Source organism: Rattus norvegicus, chromosome 2 (assembly GCF_036323735.1).
Source record: "Rattus norvegicus strain BN/NHsdMcwi chromosome 2, GRCr8, whole genome shotgun sequence".
Classification (NCBI taxonomy): Eukaryota; Metazoa; Chordata; class Mammalia; order Rodentia; family Muridae; genus Rattus; species Rattus norvegicus.
In genome coordinates, this window is record NC_086020.1 from 206,632,912 (window position 1) to 206,656,669 (window position 23,758).

At 40.7% G+C, this 23,758-nt stretch overlaps 1 long non-coding RNA gene across 1 annotated transcript in view; it reads right to left on the minus strand.

Annotated features, from left to right (window-relative positions):
* Positions 1-21,880, minus strand: part of LOC120100923 (uncharacterized) — a 30,060-nt gene extending 8,180 nt beyond the window's left edge. Inside the window, exon 1 of the long non-coding RNA XR_010064392.1 lies at positions 21,545-21,880. This is a non-coding gene — a long non-coding RNA (uncharacterized LOC120100923). The remainder of the gene's footprint in view (positions 1-21,544) is intronic.
* Between the last annotated feature and the right edge of the window lie 1,878 nt (positions 21,881-23,758).

A 23,758-nucleotide genomic window follows, 5' to 3' on the forward strand; every position in this document is an offset into this window, starting at 1 on the left:
GAATCGACTTTCTTACCAGCAGATGTCAGTGCAGTCTAATAGACTAAGCTTTCTGTCAGTTTAGCTCCTTGCCAGCAAACTTAGCAAAGCTTGACATTAGCAGTGTTAAAACCTACTGTCCCCGATTTTCCCTAAGAATGTCTTCTTCAGTGAATACTGTCCCCGATTTTCCCTAAGAATGTCTTCTTCAGTGAAGTTATAGAGAGATCAAGTTAGGGAGAGCGAGTTGGCTCAGCCAGTACAGGAGCTGGCCACTAAGCCTGATGACCTGGGTTCAAACTCTTTGTTCAAACTCAAATATAACAAAATAAATAAAGAGAACCACAAAACTTTAAACATGCATTCACCATAAGGAATGTGTATAAAAATTACTTTTGAAAAGCAGAAGACATTGTTTCTTATAAAGCCAAACATGCATTCATCTTGTAATAGTACCCAAGGCCTAAATATTTACCAAGCAGACATGGAGATGGGTATGCACACAAAGACACAAATGTTTACCAAAATCCTGTCGGTAGTCGCTAAGAGCCGAAAGCAGATGTAAATTCAGCAAAACAGAATGTAGTGGCTTGTCACTCATTGTCCCCACAGAAGGGATGTACATCAACGACAGACTCTCTCTTCCTGCTGAAGTGGCTGAGGAAGCACAGAAGTGCTGTAAGCGTGCCTGCGGACCATGACAAGTCCAGAAGCACCCTGCCTCTGGTCCCATCCAGACTTGCTCAAAGACAAAGCAGACTTCTCTTTACCATGGAAAGTCTATTCTAAGATCCCAGTGGTCCTTTGGTCAGTTCATGTCTTCACAAGAGAGCCCTGCAGCCTTCACAGTTTGGAGAATCTCTCAGAATTCACATGCTTTACAGAGTGGGAACACACGCTGTGTTTCTCTGCCCTCTGTGCCATAAGTATCTATGGCGTGACGCCATCTCAACACTGGACCCACTGCCCCAGTAGTCCATTCCTGACACTCATCACTGGAGTACCATAATCCTCCCTGTTCAGAGCCGAGGCCCAGAAGAAAGACTGGCACTCTGGCTTGCAGACCTATGTGTTGGCATTGTTCTTCCTTGCTTTTCTTTGTCCCTTTTGATCCTTATTAGACAGCAGATTGCTCAGCAGAATTTTGCATGACAGAAGAGAGTTTGACAATTTGGGACCTTTGTCCACTGCAGATTTGCACAAAGGGGAAGCTGACTCAAAAGCCAACTAGGTAGCAGACCTCCCTCCCTTTCATTCCCAAGCATACCCTGCTCATTACAGGGTAATACATATGGTCCTACACTGGCCAGCCAGCCACAAAGTGAAGTGTTACACCACCCCATGAACCTGCAACCAATTGTGCCCTGACTCACATACACTTTAGCTTGGCCCAGTATCCAGCCTGTGCTCTCAGGTGAACCTGTAACATAGTCAGTTCTACTGCATATTCCCAAGCACCTGCAACAGCCCATCTAGGTGATCCCTTTATCCACTCACCCACCCAGCCTAGGTCATTGGTACTGCACCAGTCCAGAGCATCTCAGCTGAGAGAGTTATGGAATCTCTAATTCTATCCAAAATTGTAGCTGACACACCAAGCTGATACTCTCACAAAGCACCCACAAAGATGGGTCTTTCTCTGAGGAAAGGAATAATCCCTAAAATTGAAAAATACAATGGTCGTATAGATGCACACATATCAATGGTGGGGGCAGAAGGAACATGGAAGGAACAGAAGCACAACACCCTAAAGGAACACAAAGGTTCTGACCAACACTTTGGAAGGAGGAAATGGAAGGGGGAAGTTATGTCATTATATTATAATCTCAAGAACTATAAGAATTTTTAAGAAGAAATTGACAGGAAGGGTAAAAATACCCTTGAATCAAGTGAAAATAGAAACACATCATGTCTGAAGCTATCGCATACAGCTCAAGCTATGCTAAGAGAGAAGCCTAGCACACACAGGGCCTGGGTTCAATCTTCAGCACCACATACACTGGACAGGCTGGTGCAGTGCTGGGAAGGTAAGGAAAGAAGGTCAGAAACTCAACATCCCCCTGAATAAAAATCAAAAGGTTTCAAATAAGCAGCCTAGCATTGTGATTAAAGCAATGAGAAAAGTGGGCCCCAAATTCAATGAGGCAAATGAACAAAATCACAGTAAGTAGATGAAATTGAGGCTAAAATTTTGAATAACACAACCAAGGCTTTATGTTAGCATGATGCCTTTAATGACTTTCTAAGTCAGCCTAATCTATATAGTAAATTTCAGACCAGCTAGGACTACATGGTGTGACCCGGCTTTAAAAAAATAACACAGATACTTATAGCCTAAGAGACTGAAAGAATCACATATATATTAATATAAATATACAATACACATATATTTAAAAAACTACAGATAGCAAATGAGACTACAGACTGCCAGGTGAGATTTTATAGAACTGAAATATGCTTGTGCAACAAATAAAGAGATCCCTTTCTATCTTTTTTCAGGAAGGACAATGATCTGATTGGTGTCCTGTGAAAGAAGATATCAAATGACTAGTGAACGTATGGAAAAGATTCTAAGCACCACTAAGAGATCAAAGCTATGATGAGATATCCTCCCACTCCAGTTAAAATAAATAGTGAGTGATTTGTAACAGCAAGCAGACACACACACACACACACACACACACACACACACACACACACACACCCCAAAACAAAACAAATATTAGTAAGGAGGAGGCAAGAATACTTTATTCTTAGTACTTTAATGGTAATATAATTAATATGGCCGTGTGGGATATAGTAATAGAGCTGCCACAGAGCATTCTTCTGCCACCAGGTGGATAACTCAAGAAAATTAAATCCATGTATTAAAGAGGTATAACTGGTCTTTGCTCCTTTCTGGGTTCTTGCTTCTACCCTTTTCCACCCTTTACCCACCCCTTCAACTCCCTAACACTAGATAGGAGAGAACAAAGGATACAGGGGAGAGAGGAAAAGATCCCTGAATCTAATTTCTTCTTGTTTCTTTTTTGAGCACAGTATTTATAAACTGCAACCAGTTCCCCCAAATAACCAGCAGTCACCATAACCCACTAACAACCAAACCTCACCTCTCTGGACCCTAGCATTTGTATGCCCTCTGAAAAGTTTCCAGAATTCCAAATGTCATACAGTCACAGAAACTATCTACGGCTGCCAAAATCACACCCTGCCTAGAGCACTAGGCAAATCATCGCCAGCTGTCTGAGGCAGCCCCATATCACACCCCTGGGATTAAGATGGAAACAAATTCTTACAATATTTCTGTGTTTTTTTAGAGAAACAAGAATCCCCAAATTATTGCTCCACAGAGACATCTGCCCTCCAATAATCTTCTGCCAAGAATAGCTAAGCTATGGAATCACCCCAGGTGTCCATCAGCAGATGAATGAGTAAAGAAAATGTGTTATGTTTCATGCTGGAACACCATTTAGCCACAAAAAGAAGAAAATCCATAGCATGCAGCAGCATGGATGGACCTGGAGAACACTGTGCTGAGTAAATACATCAGGCACAGAACGACAGATGCCACTTGCTGTCACTTGCATGTAGGTGTGCTAAAATTTAACTTTATCGAGAATAGGACAGTGGTTACCAGAGATTGAGAAGGTTTAGGGAGGAAAGACTAAAGAGAGGGTATAGCTAGGTCAGGGTTTCTGGTGGGTGGGCTGAATGATTTCAAGTGTTCTATAGCCCAGTAGGATAACGATGGTGAAGAACAGCTAGGTGTATGTTTCAAAATAGCTAGTAGAGAGGATCTTGAATGTTTTTAACACAAAGAGATGGTTAATTACAGAAACAATGGATAGGCCAGTTGTCACTCTCTGATCATTACATTTTGTTAAAATGTATCAAAATGCCACACTGTGCTTCATAAATATGTACAATTACATGCTAGGATTAAAGTGTACACACACATACACACACACATGTGCACACGTGTGTGTGTGGAGAGAGAGAGAGAGAGAGAACATGAAAATAGCCTACATTTCTATTATTTATTAAAGGATAAAACATTGTAATTTACTCATTTTGTAAAGGTTACTTAGAATACAAAAGAGCTAACTACTGATATTTGCTGCAGCAAGGCTGAATCTATGAAGCATTAAGTTAAAGAAAAGAAAGAGGGCTCAAAGGACTACGTACAATATGGTTCCACGCTCATGACATCTTAGAAAATGTGACACTAGAAGAACAGAAAGCAAGTCAGCATTGCCTGGTCCTGCAGACGGACTTGACTGTGAGTGTGTGCAGGGAAACCATGGGAAACGATAGGACTATTCTGGATCCTGGTTGTGATGGCGGTTAGCTAAGCACACATACTGATCAAAGAACACATAGCCTCGTACATTCGCAATTGATGGATTTCGCTGTATGTAAAATTCATTAACCCCTCTTCAATAAGCTAAGCAAACTCCATAATCAGCCAGCAGGTGTCGTGCATTCATTTATGAAAAAATCAACAGCTCAGAGCAAAATGAATGTTTGCCTAATATTTGTACCTAGAGTGATCATCAACATCATATTCGAGACAGATTCAAGAAATGAAAATATCCTAAATATTCCACCTGTTGCCCGCTCTAACCAACTGTGCTAAATCCATCAAGACAGAGAACGAAATGTGCTTCACTTTGCTCTGTTTAATGTCTCGAAGATTGTTAGAAAATTCAGTCACAGCTTTACAAACATTGCCCAATCTTGGCCAACTTGGTTCTTTCATGGAATTTCCTCTTTTCAATGCCTCCGCCTGATGAATCTCCGGGAATTCGCATGCCATAAAACTTGAGCTTGAGCAAAGGAACTCGCACGCTGTCTGGTAACTTCCATATAAGCGTCTTCTCTTTTGACTATCGCCCTCAAATGGCAAACTGCTGCCAGTCGTCAGTGCTCAACAGCAAGCTGAGTAGCATCGGACCCTCGGCTCAATAATGCCTGTTGGTGGTGGGAACGCGAGTGGACAGATCCTGCATCATTCTTACATCCTAAGACTGGGTGAAAAGTGAAGGGTCCAAAGAGTGGTCAGAACAATTGAAAAGCGCATGAAGTCACAGGGACGTTTGCCTCGGAGGAACACAGGGTGACAGTGAGGCTTAGGGACAGAAGTAAGGACAGGAGTACACAGAAACAACAACTTAAGAGAGTGAGACAGACACATGGCTCACATAATGATCCAACAGGAAGTCTTAACCTTTTCCTGCCAAATGTATTTGGAGAGTATTCATTCGGAGATGTCTAGCGACTCCTTAGAATAATGTTTACTTGGATTACATAGAATGCTATAATTTCATAACAGTCATAAAATTGACACTTGGAAAAATGTGTGGCAACTTCAAAATAATAAAATTGTATTTGTAGCTTTAGATTTATGATTATTCAGGGGACTTGCATATATCATGTCGAACATGTCCAAGTCAGAGAACAATCTGGGAGAGTGGGTTCTACCCTTCAGTCACATAGGTGCTTGAGATCTAATTCAGGCCATCAGGATGTGGCCTTTCACCTGCTGAGACCTCTCACCAAGCCCAAGATGGATGTTTTTATGTCATAGGTACTGTTACCTTCTGTAGTTTTCTTTTTCTTCCCCCTAATTGGACAGGTGGTGAAAACACTAGATTTAGTTTAGTGAAATTAAAGTTGTAGTTTTTTTTCTTTCTAAGCACGGCTTTGTTGTTTAATGTACTACAATTTGAGGAGGCGAAGCTACACACAGACCGTGAGGTAGAAAGAAGACAGGATGGTGGGGGAAGAGGATCCATGAAAAAGGAAAGCAGAGGAAACTTCCTTCTGCAGGAAAGACCTCCCCCTCTTCTTCACAGAGTTTATGGTGTTCACTTCATTTTACCTGTAAGCCTGCAGTGTCAAGAAACTGAAAGCTGTGCTTTCCTTCTCCCTAAGCCCCAAACCTGAAAGAGTCAGCTCTTCAGACTTGCTTATCTTAAGATCTCTGCAATCTACCCTCCTCCAACACTCTGTGATTACTACCTCAGATGCTGTAATGGCTGCCAGTCACTTACTGCTAACAATGTGTCAGGCGCAATGCAATGTTTTAACATGTCGTCTTATTTAATCTTCCTGCCACCCCAAGGGTAAGTGTGATTATGCCTATCAGATAGATCTAGAAACTGAAGCCCAAGAAGGCAAAAGCTTGGCTAAGTAAGGCTTTGGGGCTTTTAAATGGCAGAGCCGGGATTAGAGTAACATTCTGTTGACCCCCAAAGCTGAATGGTTTTTTTTTCATTTCTCCAAGTTTCTGTTATCTTTGACCTCAAACCTGTGCACCTTCCTTCAACACAAAGTTCTTTCTCCCAAGAGACAAATCTCATCACTGTACTTGGCTACCTATGGTCTTTCAGGGTTCTTACATACTTTAATAAGATTTTTCTGGCTACTGAATCAGGTGTGGATTATAGAAGGGTAAAATGGAGCAATTAAGAAGAGTAATAATGTACAATATTCATGAGGTGACTTAGTGTCTTCTAACTTCCCAGAGGGTATTTGGTAAGGATTGGGGAGATTTTGGTTTTCATAGATGGTGCACTGTGAATGCTACTGGCGTCTTGGACTCTAAAGAGAAATGATAGTGTTTCAGGTCAGGGTGTTAGTAATGGAAGCTGTGAGAAGCAGTTACTTCAAATAGATTTGGAGGTAGCTGATAAACTCATGGGATGTGCTGACAGGTTGGCTGTTGACTCCTTATTCTATTCTATTCTATTCTATTCTATTCTATTCTATTCTATTCTATTCTATTCTATTCTATTCTATTCTATTCTATTCTATTCTATTTTGCTATAGAGCCCTGGGCTGGTCTGATCTTAAATTGACTATGCTGGTCTTGAACTTGTGATCGATCATCCTCCCGTGTAATGGAATTAGTAGTATACTCTCCCACACCGAGTTTTGACTCCTGCGGTTTTGGACTGAGCAAGGACATAGATGGTAGTAATGGTGACTGAAAGGAGGAACAGGCAAGAGTCCTCAGAACATTTTGGTTTTGTGGTTTTTGTTTCGTTTTCATGAGAAAACATGGCAATCTTACTAACTTTAAATTAGTGGGACATTTGTTCATATACGTATCAAGAATAATTTATAAAAAGCAATTGACTAAAATAAGATCCTTAGTAAAGGTTGACACTCTTCAACTTTTTTTAAAAGAAACTATGTTTTCTGAGTGACCCTTAGTGCAAACTTAGGAACTTTGAGTTTCTTCTTAACAAATATTCTTTGGAGTAATATCAAGTTTTCAAGGAAAAAAGCCCACAAGATTTACTTCCTTTAGTCTTTCCTCCTGATTAATGGCATTCTAGAATTTTCCAAAGTGTTACAAGTTTTGCATTCTTATAGTTTCAGTTGTGAGCCTAGCCTGTAATGGCAAGGTCATCTCTCCAACCCCACTTTGCCCGCATGCCTGAAGTACTCCAACTTGATCACAGTGAAGCCTCATCATCCAGTCCATTGCTAGCTTCAGGTCATTGATTCAATTTGTTAAGGTATAAATTCATAGCTAAAGTTTACATAACAGTTTAAGTTTAATTTATTCTCAAAGCCCTGACCCTTTCCAGGGATCCCATTGTTTTCTCATCGATTTGGGAAAACTACAATGAGAGGAAACTATTAGAAACAATCACTGAGGCATTGGTATGATGAAGTAGATTCTGGAACAGGGACACTTGATAGATTTGCAGTAGTCCTTATATTGTGTTTCCCATAACCATTCCCAACCTCTTATTTTCCTTACCTCAAAAACAAAACAAAACAAAACAAAAAAACTCAATGACAATAAAAAAATCCTTCACGTTATCTCCTTCTAGGAGGGAAATTTTATCTGCAAATCCTTGAATATATCTTTATATTACTTGACATCTACAGTGAAAAAGAGTCAACAGTTTGATGCTATTATTTTCCAGCTTTGCTATGACCCCTCTCTCTCCCTCTACTTCTCTGTCTTGCCTCTGCTCAGGTCAATGGAACAACTCAATTTGATCTAGCAGCCTTGGATAAGGAAGATTCAGTGTCCAACTTACACACACACACACACACACACACACACACGCACGCACACACGCACGCACGCACACACACACAAGAAAATCATAAATAACAATATTATCTTATGCATAAAGACTGTCTTTACACTTTTGAGAATGTAGTTCATAGAGAGCCCTCTCCTAAGCTTCATAACCTGTCAGTCAGTGGTCTTGTACCATGAAGACTGAACATGTAAACAGATTACAGTGGCTGAAGTCTCTCTAACTTCATCAATCAAGTTCAGTTTAATGGTTGATGTTTTAGATTATATGTCATCTATTCCCTAAAGTATTCCTGGGCACCCTAAGGTTGAATTATATACTCCCCAAGTACCACATATTTACTTCTAGGACAGCATTTGTCCGCCTGCTACCTGCATCTCTCACTATCTGTAAAGTCGTGTAGATAGGTTCAGGCTGTGCATTATTATGTCCTCAATGTCTAATTAAAGACCCCAAACCCCAGTGTAAGAGAACACAACTGGTTTTCATACAAGCTTTCTCTCCTTACCCATGACACAAGAGGAAGATAATAGAAAACTTGCTGTGGAGGTCTCTCAGTCCTAAGCCCCAAGTAAGAATCCTATATATAGCCTCTTTACAGAGTAGAGCTACTGCTACAAGATTTCCAGAAGAGGGAATATGCTTAGCTTTTTCCATTTATGGGTAGCTCACATTTTTAGAAAGTGCTTTTTGTATTGAATCAAAATCTGCCTCCTTGATTCTATCTGACCCTTGGACTTTTATAGATTTCATTTCTATAGTGTTATTCTTCACATTTTAAAAAGACATAGAATCACATTTATTTAAAACATCATTAGGATGGCTTGTCTCACCTAGACATTACCACCAATAGGAAGGAAAGCATTTGCCACTCAGTAGGGTACACAGTCTTTAACTCAGGTATATATATAATGCACGAACCAGTCTGAGGCAGAAATGGACAAGAATAGTGGCAAGTTTGGGGACAACTTCCAGTCAGAGAAATGGTCTTGATTTTCTTGTCTGACATTCTTACTGAAAGCTACTGTTATTATTGGGCATTTAATGACGTGTATTGTATAATATACTGTGGAGATTCTTTTGTGGCTGGGGTATTTTGCATTTAACTATGTTCAACAGAATGTGTCTGTGCAACTCTGCAAAATTACCATAGTACCATTGCCCAGCTTCATTATCATGTCGACATCTCACAGGAAAGATTAAATTATCCTATCGAATTCTAGTTCCCCTCCTCTGTGCTGTCACTGACAATGAGATCTCCCAGGCACCATAGAGCACGGAGTTCATCATTCCTGCCTATCCCTTCATCTTGCTGTCTACCGGATGTGAGCATTTTCTTCTCTGTAGAGTTTCTCACAGATGCCTCTTTATCATGCCAGCTTCCTAGTTTCTTTTACAAGGACACCAAAGCCACAACCATTTCCCTTCAGCTCCTGTAACCCAGAAGTTCTCAACTTGAAGGTCTCAACCCCTTTGGGGTCAAACAGCCCTTTCATAGGGGTTGCATATAATATATCCCACATATCAGTTATTTGCATTAGGATTTATAATAGTAACAAAAGTACAGTTATGAGGTAGAAACAAAAATAAAAATAATTTTATGACCGGGGATCACCACAACATAAGGTGTCGCAGCATTAGGAAGATTGCGAATGACTGTTGTCACCAAATTAAAAACCTGCAACCTGTGGATATTTTAAAATATGCATCAAGTTTCTTCTTTTGCCTCTATCTTAAGTCATTCAACCCCTTAATTCCCCTCTCCCACCCCACTCTCAGCTTGTTCAACTTTGATTTTGGTTCTGGACTTCCCCACAAAACTCCGAATCTACTCTGGCCAGCACCCACCATCCCCACGCCCCAATTCACCCTCGGTGTTTACACGAATTGTTCTTCTCTTTGCCAACGTTAATGCCCACAACAATTCTATTTCCTCTGTGGGTTTTTTCCCCAAATTGTTGTGGGTCTTATTCATCTCCCCTTAAGACTTCTATTGTGAACTGTAAGATAAACAAAGTGAATTGAACTAATGAGTTCAGTTTACCCACTGGGTGTAAGAAAGAACAACCCTGCCTCCCTCAGAAATGACTTTTAGACTAAATAGACTTTTAGAATTCTGGAAGCAATTCCTGAACTCCATGCCTCCTTCTCTAACCAATTGTATGGTACTAACAGTTTGTATATTACAGTTTAGCACTTAGAGCAATTAACTACCATCTTGCCCTGCCTTATGCCTTAAACATGGTGGTTTTATTCTTTGTCCTTAGTGGGAAACTCTGGAAGGGCAGAGTACACAGATTCTTCTGTAGAGATCCCACTGTCTCAAGCAGTGCTAAGTATTAGGAGTCTAATACATTTTTGGTTGATTATAGACTGGGAAAAATCCAGCACAAGAGACAACAATGCATACACCCATGCCTAAGACAGAAGAATATTATTATATCTTTCAAAAATACCACCCCTTAGAAAAAAGCCAGGCCTCTACTTTCTTAGGTTCATTGCCCACATATTGTGATTGTGCGGACTTTCAGTTTTCTTTCCCTTTAAATGGCTTGCAGCTTTCTGGGAAAGTTCTCTGGGAATTTCCAGTTTTTCAAAGCAGAACACACAGGAATGCCTTGCTAATGAATAGGCGTCCATGGCAACGTAGTAGACACACAGAAGATCGGCTCCCTTCTGCAGCCTACAGAGCTCTCGCAATCTCAAAGCAGCCATCCCTACTCCACTGCGAGGCTTCCTTGTTTATAAAACTTCAGACCGTCTGTGGTATCTTTCTGATTAAATGCATTAGCAACTTTTAGTAGGCATCCTGCAGCTTAGAAGTTTTTATCCCACAGGACTTCAGGCTCCCATTCTACAATACAGAAATTAGATGACGTACATATAAAATATGCATTGTAAGAAACAGTAAAAAATAATTAATATTTAAAAAGAGTCAACACTCAATAGAAAGAAATGGTGCATCACATAAAGAACTTGTTTAATATTCATAACCCCTAGACTTGAGTTCCTGTAACAACATAAAATGAAGTGGTGATATACACCTGTAATCAATCCTAGCACATTGAAGGTGAAGGCAAGAAGATCTGAAGTTCAAGGACATCCTCAGGTATGCAGGCCTAGGCTGTGTGAAATGCTATCTTAAAAAAAAAAAGTGGGTCGTGAGGCTGAGTCAGATTTCAGACTCAAGTCCAGTCAGGACTGCATAGAAAATCCAAGGATCTGAGGTCCCTATAGGCCTGTATGAGCCCAGGTTACTTGATTCTATGGTTTCTCGTGGTGTCTCTGACCCCTCTGGCTCCTATAATCCTTCCTCCTCCTCTTCCATAGGATTTCCGAAGCTTAGCCTAATGTCTGGCTGTGGATCTCTACATCTGTTTCCATCAGTTATTTGGTGAAGCCTCTCTGGTGAAGGTTATGCTAAACTCCTGTCTGCAAGCACAGCAGAATAAAGTGAAAACGTTAAGGATTCTTTGCAAAGTCAGTTGTGTTGGATAGTGTTTTGCTGGGGTAAACACATGAAGGAGTGTTTTCCTGAAGTGGACACAGGTGAAAGGCTAAGGAAGAATGTTCTGCTGAATCAGACACAGGAAAAAGTATGTTCTGCTAAAGCAAGTGTGTGAAAGGATGCATAATGAGGGAGTCTTTGCTAATAACATGCATGTGTTGGTCTGCCTTACATTGCATAGTTGAGCTCCATTTGCCAGGTCTCCATAGAGAGAAATGCACCAAAAAATGTCTGGTGGTGTGCTGCAATTTCTTGCCACTCCTGCGGACTTGGGCTGATTGGCAAAGTGATGTCAGTTGAAAGAGACTCACATGCTGAGGTAAGACAGGTGCTAAGGCAAGACCCATGACGGAAGCAGGACCCATGGAGGATAAGTGATGTGTGGAGGGAGTATAACTAGAACTCTATGGACAGTGATGGAGGCAGAGCGAGACTTGCTGGTAGAGCTAGATGCACAGTGTTTATTGGTCTCGAGTCTTCGCTGATCTTCACTTCCCTGACAAAGGCATAGCTGAGAACTTCTCCTGGTATCCCTCCAGGTTCCTCCTGCTGACTTGTGCTGAGGCTGAGGACTGGCTGTCTCTGTCAGGTAGTCCCACCGCTGCTGATTCCTGTTTGCTATCCTGATTCTACTGAAATGGACTGCTGGTATACCTGTGAAGTGTTTGTGGGTGGAACCTGTGAACTGAACTGCTAATTTCCAGACAACACAGATGGGAGTTGCTTCAAAGAACCTCTCTAAACAGGTCCATTTCCCATGTCCTTTCTTTCCTACCACCTCTGGTGGGTGGTGGGCTACAAGGGAGGTTAAAACATTTGAGAGCAATCATTAAAAATAGACTTTGAAAGAATTAAAGTTACATCATTAACAGTGTCAGGGGCGGGCTTCCTACCATTGCATGGGTCTTAAGATGGGACAGTCATTTGTCAGCCACTCCCTCAATTTCTCCTCCAAACCTGTAGGTAGGACACGTTGTAGGTCAAAGGTTTTGTTGGTGTCCCAATCCCTCCATCAGAAGTCTTGCCTGGTTATAGGAGTTGGCCAGTTCTGTCTCCATATTCCCCATTGCTAGGAGTCTTAGCTAGCTAGGGTCACTATCATAGATTCTTGGGAGTTTCCATTGTCCTAGGTTTCTAGCTTGTCCCAGTGATGCCTTCAATTCCAGTTGTCTCTCTCAGTACTCTCCTCAATATAATCCCTCCTGTTCCTACCCCGCCCCCACCCCACCCTCACCCCTACTCCCAATAGGGGTCCCCAGGGAGCAAGCAGTCAGGGAGGACTGACCTAGGTCCTCTGAGCATAGGTGATTATTGTATAACTTGGTCTTCATGTGGGGGTGGGGTCTTTCTCTGACTCTGTTGCCTGCCTTTGGGACACTTTCTCCCTACTGGGCTGTCTCTTCTAACCTCAAATAGGAGAAGATGTTCCTTGTTTAATATTCATGGGAGGCCTTCCCTTTCTAGAGTGGTCGGTGGGATGGGGAGGAGAAGGAGAAACTGGGAGCATAGGTGGGGGTAAGTTTGGAGCAGAATGTGAAGTAATTAATTAAAATAATAAAAAAAGATTATCTAAGGTCTCTCTGAGCTACACAGAGAGACTTAGTTTAAAGAAAAGATGTATATAATATCCTAATGATGGGCTGGAGAGAGATGGCTCAGGGGTTAAGAGCAGTGGCTGCTCTTCCAGAGGTCCTGAGTTCAATTCCCTGAAACCACATGGAGGTTCACAACCATCTGTAGTAGGATCTGATGCCCTCTTCTGGTGTATATGAAGAGAGTGAGAGTGTACTCATATACATTAAATAAATAAATAAATAAATAAATAAATAAATAAATAAATAAATCTTTAAACATAATATGCTAGTGATATTATAGTATGCTATATCATAAGATGGTATAGATATTATGAGATACTAATACTTTTAATGCTTGCTCAGATACCTGCAGATCTCTGAGCTCTTGTTCGGTTAAACAAGTATTCTGCAGGGCAGGTGGAGAGTTAGCAGTACACGGAAGAAAATCTCCGCTTTGTGTTACCTTCCTGCTCCTGTGACGGGCAAAACTCATTGCTTGGAGAAGTTATTTCTGGCATAGGCACAGCATACTCACACAGTAAGATAAGCAGGCAGGCATATCATATTACTAAAACGGGCTTACTTAGTACTGCTTAGTTTTATCTAAAGACAAGGAAATGGCTACCTCAGAAAGACTAGTAAGCCATCCCCCAAAGCAGCTGACCTTTGTGTTCGGATAGGAACTAGGCCAAGTTTCTAAGCTTCATGTATGAAGAAAGATGAAACTATCTAGAAAAATCAACTCCCATTCATTCAAGTAACAAGTTAATGCCAATTAGCAATTCAGATACATCTGTAAATGAAACAGGCAAGAACCCTTTTTTGAAGATTCTACCTGAAGTGTAGGAATACTGACATCAATTCATATTGTGTGATACCATTGTTTTTTGTTTTGTTTCTTTTTTTCTGAATTTCAAAACCAAAATATATCCTGTGGACTTTGAAATAATGTAAATAGAAAGCTTAAAGTAACTATAACCCTCCAGGCCATAGTTGACTCTGGGAAGGGACAGAACAAATGGACCAGGAAGGGAAAAAAGTAAGTAGTGTAATGGCTAGCTTTAATTGTCCGCTTGATGCCAAAATCATGTGGGAAGAAAGTCTTGATGAGGACCTGTCCTGATCAGCTTGGCCTGTAAGTATAGTGGGCGGTCTTATGCTAATTACTGCGGGGAGACCCAGCCCACCATGGTCAGCACCTTTCCTTGGACAGGAATTCAGGACTGTGAAAGTGAAGAAGAAGCTGAACACCTTTACCTGTGGAAATCACGCAAACAGCTATCCGGGTTCCTACCACCGCGATTTTCCCCAGTGCTCGCCTGTAAACCGGAACCATAGAGTCTTCCTTCCCTGAGATTCAGACACGGACACCAGAGAAGCTTTTTTGAAACTAAACTATGAACCGAAGTGAGCTTTGTTTGTTCTGTCAAAGAAACTTGGTTGCTTTTCTCTTAGGATGGAAGGACAGACATCCCTTGTATGTGAATAAATTAATAGAAGAATTAATTAAAGTCTCTCATTGTTGCAGAGACTGAACTAAGACAGTGTTAGATGATAACTTTGACAGAACAGGATTATATTTAGAAAAGCCTTGAATACCAAATAAAATTTAGAACTACAAAGCAACATTTCCTCAGAAAGCGAAAAGGATGGGGATGGGGTAGGGATATGGTCTTTCGCATACTTGTGGAAATTAGATTCTAAGTCCTAACGTATTAACGATACAATGTGAACTAAAAATATTTTAAAAGGAAACACCATTGACCCCCAGGTTAATTTGATTTGATTAAAAAAAAAAGATGTAAGAGAATGTTGGACTAATAGTAAGTAAACTCAAAATCAAAGGAAACCCTTCAATGTTCTGAAACGGGAAAGTATAATGTTTGAAGTAAAAATCACACTCAGCATATTTAAGAGTAGATAGATCACTAGAAAAAAGGGATTGATGAACGTAAGAACAACTCAATAAAAGCCATCTGGATTAAAACCGCAATAGGTCACTGAGATGGATCTCGGGTAGAGAAAGAAAGAGGGCTGACTCCCACAAGTTGTCTTCTAGCCTTCATATGCACACCATGCCATACATGTGCCCCCATACATAAATATGATTGCAAATTTTAAACCAAGATAAAAAAATAACTAAATAATAAATCATGAGGAACAGTAGGATAGTACTAAGTGTAATATAGGATAATATATTGCATAAGCATAATTAGGTATAAATAAGTAAGTAAAGATGATGTAACATATATGTAATTGAATTCTCCAAAGGGAAAAAGATAAGGGAGAGATCACAGGGAATAAAACAATTTTGAGGAAATAGAAGTTTAAAAATTTCCAAATATGATAAGCTAATACCTATTCGTCCTGGCTGATAAACATACAGCTATTTTATGAGAAATATGTTTATTTGTGTTATACAACTTCATTATTAAAAATTAATAACACTGTGTTAGTTTTACATCACTATGATGTGATACATGAGAACAATGTAATGAAAGGAAGATTTTGTGTGTGTGTGTCACAGTATTTGAGGGTTTAGTTTGTGGTGGCTTGGCTCCTTTGTTTCTGAGGTCATCTATGGTGAGGCAGAACATCATGGCAGCAGGTCATGGTGAAGGAAAGCATGGAAACACATGGAAGCCAGAGAACATGGTTGGGAACAAGATAGGGACAAGATTTAGTCCCCAAGTACCCATTATTTTCAACAAGGTTTATCTTAGCACTAATTGTCAACTTTTCAGAGTCTAAAGTCATCTGAGAATGGAGCCTCAACTGAGGATTGCCCAGAACAGATTGGCCTCTGGGGGTTTGTCTTAACTGATAATGGATTAGGAGGGCCCAGTCCACTGTGGGTGGCACCATCCTCTGGGCAGGTAGTTCTGGAATGTATAAAAAGTCTAACTAAGCATTAGCCTGCAAGTGAGGCAGCCAGCAGTACTCATCCATGTTTTCTGATTCAAGTTTTTGCATTAGTTCCTCCACTGACTTTCTTTGGTGATAGACTATGACCTGGAAGTATAAGCCAAGTTATCACTTTCTTTCTCCGTGTTGTTTCATTTCTACTGTAGAGTGTTTTATTACATAAAAAAGAAAGTGAGGAATAATGGCAGTAAGGAAAGAAGGGAGGAAGGAGGAAGGAAGGCAGGCAGGCAGGCAGGCAGGCAGGCAGGCAGGCAGACAGACAGAATAAGGTCTTGCTTTCCAAATTCCATCATTTCCCTGTAGCTCATCAAATTATGAAGACATCTGTCATTGACTAACTCACAGATGAAGTGAGTGTTTTCATGATCCACTCAAATCTGCAAATTACTGCACTAGGGGTCAAGTCTTCAATATACAAGTATTCAATATATGAGTTGTTTCATATACATGAATATATATGAATATATATACATATTCTTAAATATAAAACATCTAAGAGAACAGGCCTTAGAGTCAGGTTGCTTGTGCCTAAACCTCTGTGCTCATTCAAGAAACAAGTACATGGTGGTATTCACTGTCAGCTGGAGCAGAGGAATTGGCTGGTACGTGAGGAGAGTAGAATAACAGGTCTGACCTTAATTTAAGGTCATCCTTTTGCCTCACACTTCTCTGCTGAAAATATCACAGTGCCCGGGGAACTATACAGCACAAGTTGCACCTCTGGGATGAAGTTTTTTCTCAGAACAGTTCAAGCAGTTCACCAAGTGTATCACCACTTGCAGCTTCTTTCTTAACATGCGTTTGTGCCTTTCTAAAAGAAGAGCTCATGACACCATGGCTTCTTTGGGCTGTTTATAGTTCTGAGTCTCTTTCATGGCCAGTGAGCCTTTGTGTATAGTTTAGTGATTTTTTTTCTATGCTACACTGTCTGGTGTGTTTGTGTGTGTGTCCATATTAATTAATAAAAATATTCATCTTATACACAGCCTTAAAATTTTCATGCTACTTATACAGAGTTTTAATTCCTTTATTAATAAGAGAGCTTTAAAATACAGAATGTTTCACCATGTTGTATTTTTTTGAGACTGAGGGAGGGGCTGGAAAGATGGCGTAGTGATTAAGAGTGTTGGCTGCTCTTCCAGAGGTTCTGAGTTCAATTCCCAGCAACCAACCACATGGTGGCTCACAACCATTTGTAATGGGATACAATGATGACCTCTTCTGGTAAGTCTAAAGACAGCAAGAGAGCATATACATTAAAAATAATAAATAATAGCTAAGATAAAAAAAACTCAGGTGATAGCAGATGCTGGCAAGGATGTGGAGAAAGAGAAACACTCCTCCATTGTTGCTGGGATTGCAAACTGGTACAACCACTCTGGAAATCAGTCTGGAGGTTCCTCAGAAAATTGGACATTCTACTACCTGAGGACCCAGCTATACCTCTCCTGATCATATACCCAAAAGATGCTCCAACATACAACAAAGACACATGATCCACTATGTTCATAGCAGCCTTATTTATAATAGCCAGAAACTAGAAAGAACCCAGATGCCCTTCAACAGAGGAATGGATTCAAAAAAAATGTGGTACATCTACAAAATGGAGTACTACTCGACTATCAAAAACAATGACTTCTAGGGGCTGGGGATTTAGCTCAGTGGTAGAGCGCTTACCTAGGAAGCACAAGGCCCTGGATTCGGTCCCCAGCTCCGAAAAAAAAGAACCAAAAAAAAAATGACTTCTTAAAATTCATAGGCAAATGGAATGAACTAGAAAATATCATCCTGAGTGAGGCAACACAATCACAGAAAAACACATTTGGTATGCACTCATCGATAAGTGGATATTAGCCCAAAAGCTCTAATTACCCAAGATGCAATCCACAGACCACAGGAAGCTCAAGAAGAAGGATGACCAAAATGTGGATGCTCCCACTCCTTCTTGAAAGGGGAAAAATATCTAGAGGAGGGGATATGGAAGCAAAGTTTAGACTCAAGGAATGGCCATTCAGAGCCTGCCCCACATGTGGCCCATACATATACAGGCACCAAACTAGATAAAGATTGATGAAGCTAAAAAATGCAGGCCGAAAGGGACCGAATATAGATCTCTCCTGAGAGACACATCCAGAGCATGTCCAATCCAGAGGGGTCAATGCTACCAGCAAATCATCGAATTGAGAATAAGACCTCCCTTGGAGGGAATTAGAGAAAGGATTGAAAGAGCTGAAGGGGCTTGCAATGCCATAAGAATAACAATGCCAACCAACCAGAGCTTCCAGGGACTAAACCACTACCAAAAGACTATATATACACGGACTGACCCAGGGCTCCAACTGCATATGTAGCAGAGAATAGCCTTGTTGGGGCACCAGTGGAAGGGGAAGCCCTTGGTCCTGCCAAGTTGGACCCCCAATGCAGGAGAATGTCGGGGAGGCGGTAAGGGAGGTGGATGGGGGGACACCCTTATGGGAGAGGTGGTGGGGATGCAAGCTTATGGTCAGGAAACCAGGAAAGGGAATAGCATTTGTAATGTAAGTAAAGAAATAGATCTAATTTAAAAAATTTAAAAAATAATAAACAAACAAACAAATAATAAAAAGGCTGAGGAAGGGTGGTTCTAGCTTTTACCCTTAAAGAAAACACTGTTAATAAACCTTTAAATTCATTCATATCTTAGTCTTAATCTTGGCCTTTAGATAAGCTTACCCACTTAAAAATTGTAATGCATTTAGTTAACATGTATTTACAGAATACCTTTCTTATGGATAAATATATTAAAACATGCAGCCAACAGTTAACCAAGGCCTTACCTTTGATGAGATTATAACCTCATAGAGTCAGAAAACTACTAGAACGAACTTTAGCCACACTCTGACAGTAGGTTTATAAGGCCAGAACCTTACAACAAATATGGCCGCCATAGGGATGGATCCGCTACTCTTATTGAATCTAGAAAGATTTTAGTATGAAGCAGGTTGCCGTAGATGTACTGCAGATTTCAGAGAAGTCCTGGCAGAAGAGGAAGTCAGAGGCACAGAGAGGGGAACTGTTAATCCAGTCGGAATGACCGAAGCAAGCGTTTCACAGCTACTGCGGGAACTGGATTATCAGGAGGTTAAAAGCATTTGAAGTGGAGTCCAATAGACACCTGATATAAGTAAGGATTGAGCTGAAAGAAATGCCCAGTCCCTCTGAGGTAGGGGTAAAGGGAAGGTTTGCAGTTCATCCTGAAGAGCCAAATCTTGGAATACATGTTAGTTTGTTTTCTATGGTATCCTTCCTTTCCGCTAGTAAAGACCCTTACTTGACATAGCCCTGGTGATTTCAGATGAACATCTACATTCAATGTGGAAGCGGATGCTTTTGTCACTTTAGAAAATACAGCACATTGAGCTGAAGTTGCAATTTCCATGTTCTTTGTGCTACAGTGTGAAATACCAAGGCCACAAAACCAACAGTGGGACATTGGGAGTCTCTAAAAATACAATGCCTTTGGGGGGAAGAAGATGAGGTAAACAGGTTAATGTTACTTTTCTCACAAATTCAGACTTTAGTACTTTACTTTGAAACACTTCTCTCTTTTTCCTTTTTTAAAAAAAGATTTATTTATTACGTATACAGTGTTTTGCCTACATGTATGCCTACAGGCCAGAACTCAGAACCAGATCTCATTATAGATGATTATGATAGTTTATGTGGTTGCTGGGACTTGAACTCAGGACCTCTGGAACATCAGACAGTGCTCTTAACCTCTGCGCCATCTCTCTAGCTCTCTTTTCCTTTCTTAACACATCATTTGCACCAGAAGATGTATGCAGCTGTTACAGAATGGTGACCAAGTAGAATGAGCCTTAGCATGTATTCATAATACATGAGCAATGTTTAGCATAACTCTTGCTGACGTCCTATCCCAGTATAAATATTTATGACATGAATGCTTATTTGAAAGAGACATTTTCATACAACACATGGAAACTACCATAAATTGAGTCTTTCACTAACCAACTTTGTGTTTTATGGAAATGAAATATTTGTTCCCTTTGCCCAAGATTTATGTGTTGAGATCTCAAACTCAAAAGCCATGGTTTGGGGAAGAATGGTCTTTGGGAAGTGACTGGGCCATGAGGGTTGAGCCTTCATGAATGGAATAAGAAACCCAGGGAGGGGTCTCTCTTGATGTTTCTTCCATTCAAGGACACATCCAGAGGACCAAGGTCTGTGAAACACAAAGCAAACCCTCATTACACTTAAATCCAACTAATTAAACTCCCTAACTTGAATTGTGAAAAAAACTGCTTCTGACTTAAGCCAAAGAGTCTATCGGATTTTATTACTGCCTTCCAAATGGACAAAAACAATGCTCTGTGTAAGTGATGCAATATCTCTGGCTATCATGTTAGTATGTATGCTCAAATGGTTTGTTTAGGGCTGGGAGTGTGTCTCAGTGACAAAGTACTTGGCTAGAATGGCCAAAACCCTGTTCCTAGCATTGCAAGAAGAAAAAAAAAAGAAAAGGTGATTGGGTTAAATGAATCTTTTTTCCACTCCAAATATTTTATTTAGGCCTTCATTTTCGATAGAATTTGTAATCAGTAAACAAACTTAGAAAGAAAATAGAAACTCAAATTCTTATTGTTGGTATTAATGGCTTCATTTTAAAAGTTTATAAACGGGACTGTTTGTATTAACACAGGAAAAAAGAAACACCCAACGGCTTATTATACTAGGCCCTGTTTTTGTTAGACTTTGTCCACTAAAAACAGCAGAAAATTCCCTTTAGTATTTTCTGAAGGAAGCGAGACAATACATGTTAATGGTTGTATCAGCTAAGTGAAAGTCTGGCTCACATGTTCTGCTTGAAGAGTGCTTTAAAGAAAGATCAAAGGCTGTAAAAGTCCCTGGTGCATCAAACACTCTCACTTTCCTTGGGAAATCACCATGGTGTAGCAAACTCACTAAGTTTAAAGATTCGTATTTGACGAAAACCAAAAGAAAATTCACCAGCAGAAAGAAAATTCTATTTCAGTGTTTGAAAATAGATCTTAAAACAATAGTGGGTGAATTGGAACGGATATGAGACATTCTGAGTCCGTTTCTCTGACTTGATTTCTATCAGAGGTAAGAGTAAATCCACCCCAGTGTACAGGACATTCTGCTGCATGACACCTTGCAAAATCAGTCAGTCAAACTTTCTGACAGTAATGATTCAAAAGCATACAATACAGATGAGGCACAGAGACAGAGAGGAACTTGTATTAAATTAAATCCAATTAATTATTTTTGAGCCAAGGTTGTGCAGTGATCCACCTTACTGGCCTCGTCCTTGCTACATAGACCAAGCTGGACTGGAACTCACAGAGATCCCCCTGCCTCTGCCTCCTGAGTACTGAGACTGAAGGCTTGTGCCACCTCACAGAGGAAAGGAAATTTTAAATCAGGAATCTACCATATAAGCTACCGGTGACAACTTTCGATAACAACGATACCATGGATGGAACTTCTCCATGGCAGTGGTCCACCTGGCTTCACATACGTGCATGGGCTCTCTGCATGACGCTGAGAAAATCTACACATGCAGTTCAGGTATCTGCTGAACAAATCGATCTCCATTACGGTGCTAAGAAGATCCTTCTAGCAAAGAGCTGAACTTGGGTAAAAGTCAGACATCACATGTTCAAACACCGAAGCCTTGGTTATCAGAAGAGGAGAGAGCTTGAGGTTGTTCAGCCCTGAGTCACTTGGACTTGCTTCCTCGGACCCTGTTTGGATCAGAGAGAGAGGCAGGAGTGATTCCCACGGAAACTTGGTGATATGTAGCTACCGGCAACGTGACTCTGGAAGACCTCTATGTTCCAATTCTGTGTTCTAATTCATGTTACCGCAAATGGAACATGCACCTTTTTATCACAAGACAATGCACAGCTTGGCATTTTTGAGGGAAAAGATGAAATGGAAGAAGCCAGCCCGTGATTACAGCGCCATCCAAATGCTGTTGCATTTGTACAGTAGCTAGATATACTCATGGGCCCTTTTAGAAATTCTCTATTACTTTGAAAACATCTCCACACAAGGATGTAGGTGTATTTGTCAGGGGACTGGATCATTGTAACAAATACAGTGTTTCTACTTAAAACACAATGATCTCAAGTCTCGTGACTTTGACAAACTATGACTAGTCTAGTCCTTCTTAGTCAGCATCACCGTCTCCATCCCCGAGAGCTTAGATGCTAAAAGATGTGAGCTGGCAAGCTGCACTCTTCTCTTCACCATATTCACTTTCACATACTAAGAATGAGTGACCATGGAAAACAAACTATTGACCTCACAAACACGGCGCTTTGACCTAAGCTCCACAATGATCAGAGTAAACAGGTCCAAAGTCATTAAGGAACTTGCCAGACGTCACACCATTCATCAGGTCTGCTGGACTCCAGAGATCTCACTGTACTCATCCACATGTGTCCAAAAGGCATGTGTTACGGTTTGAACCTGAACTGTCAACTAGGGCTGTCTTCTGAATGCTTGTTCCCCACACTGTGGCACTGTTTTTGAGAAGCTATAGAATCCAGGTTGTCGAGCTCGCTGCTTTTACTAGGTCACTAGGAGTGTGGGTCTTTGAAGTTTATGTAGCCCAGCCCCTGTCTACCTGCTGCACCCTGTTCCTGGGCTTCCCCATTGTCCCAGAGGCACTATTGTCCCATGCTCTAGCCATGGACTCTACTATAAACTCTCTGAAACTGTGAGCGAGAATAAGTCACCTTCCTACCTTTGTGAAGGATTCTGGTCACAGCAATACAAAACTAGCCAATACATTATCATCTTTAAAATTGTTTTTTTATAGACTTCCAATCCTTTTCCTAATTATCTTACCTGCTCCCCCCATCAGCTTGGTGAATTGACATTGATATTATCCCTGGGGGGGGGCACAGAGAGGTTAAGTAACTTCACCAAAGCTACACAGCTTGCAGGAAGTAGCCATATAATTTGAGAAGAAAAGTGCCTTCTATGACCATTTCTATTCACTGGAACAACAGCAATTAGGGTTAGGAATGTACCTGTGCAGGCCACACTTGTCTAGCTCACAACGAACAAGCAAGCATAGACAGGAAACTGCATCCCACAAGCAATTATACCCAGAAAGGTTAAGACTTCCCCATCATCATACAATCATCAAGCAGAATGGAACTTAAAATCAAATCAAGGATAACGCTTTGTTCTATTTCCTTGTTATGATGGAGATGTTTCAGCTGTACCTGTCATCAGTGACCTATCATGGCTCATAAGAGTCCTGCTGAATTTGATGAAAAATATAACTTAGTTCTAGTTTCTATTTTTATGCTTCATCTGAGCAACTCACTGAGCATTTATTTCTACCGGATAGACTTTTTGATCTTCAATGACAAGTAAACAGAATTTTCCTATTAGTCATACTAAAGAGACATTAAATATGTAAGATCGATACTTAACTCTAATACCTGGGTTATTTTTAGGGCAAAACTCTGTATTAAAAAATACACCTCAGTCTTCCTGGTTGCTGCCGCTGCAGAGAGCCCGTGGGCAGCACCCCACGAGCGAACTTGAGCCTCGGGACCACAGGTAAGACCAACTTTTCTGCTACAAGAAAGCTGCCTGGTGAGCTTGGGATACACGGAAGCAGAATTCCTCTAGGACCGGGCACGTTCTGTGTTTACCGGAAGTCC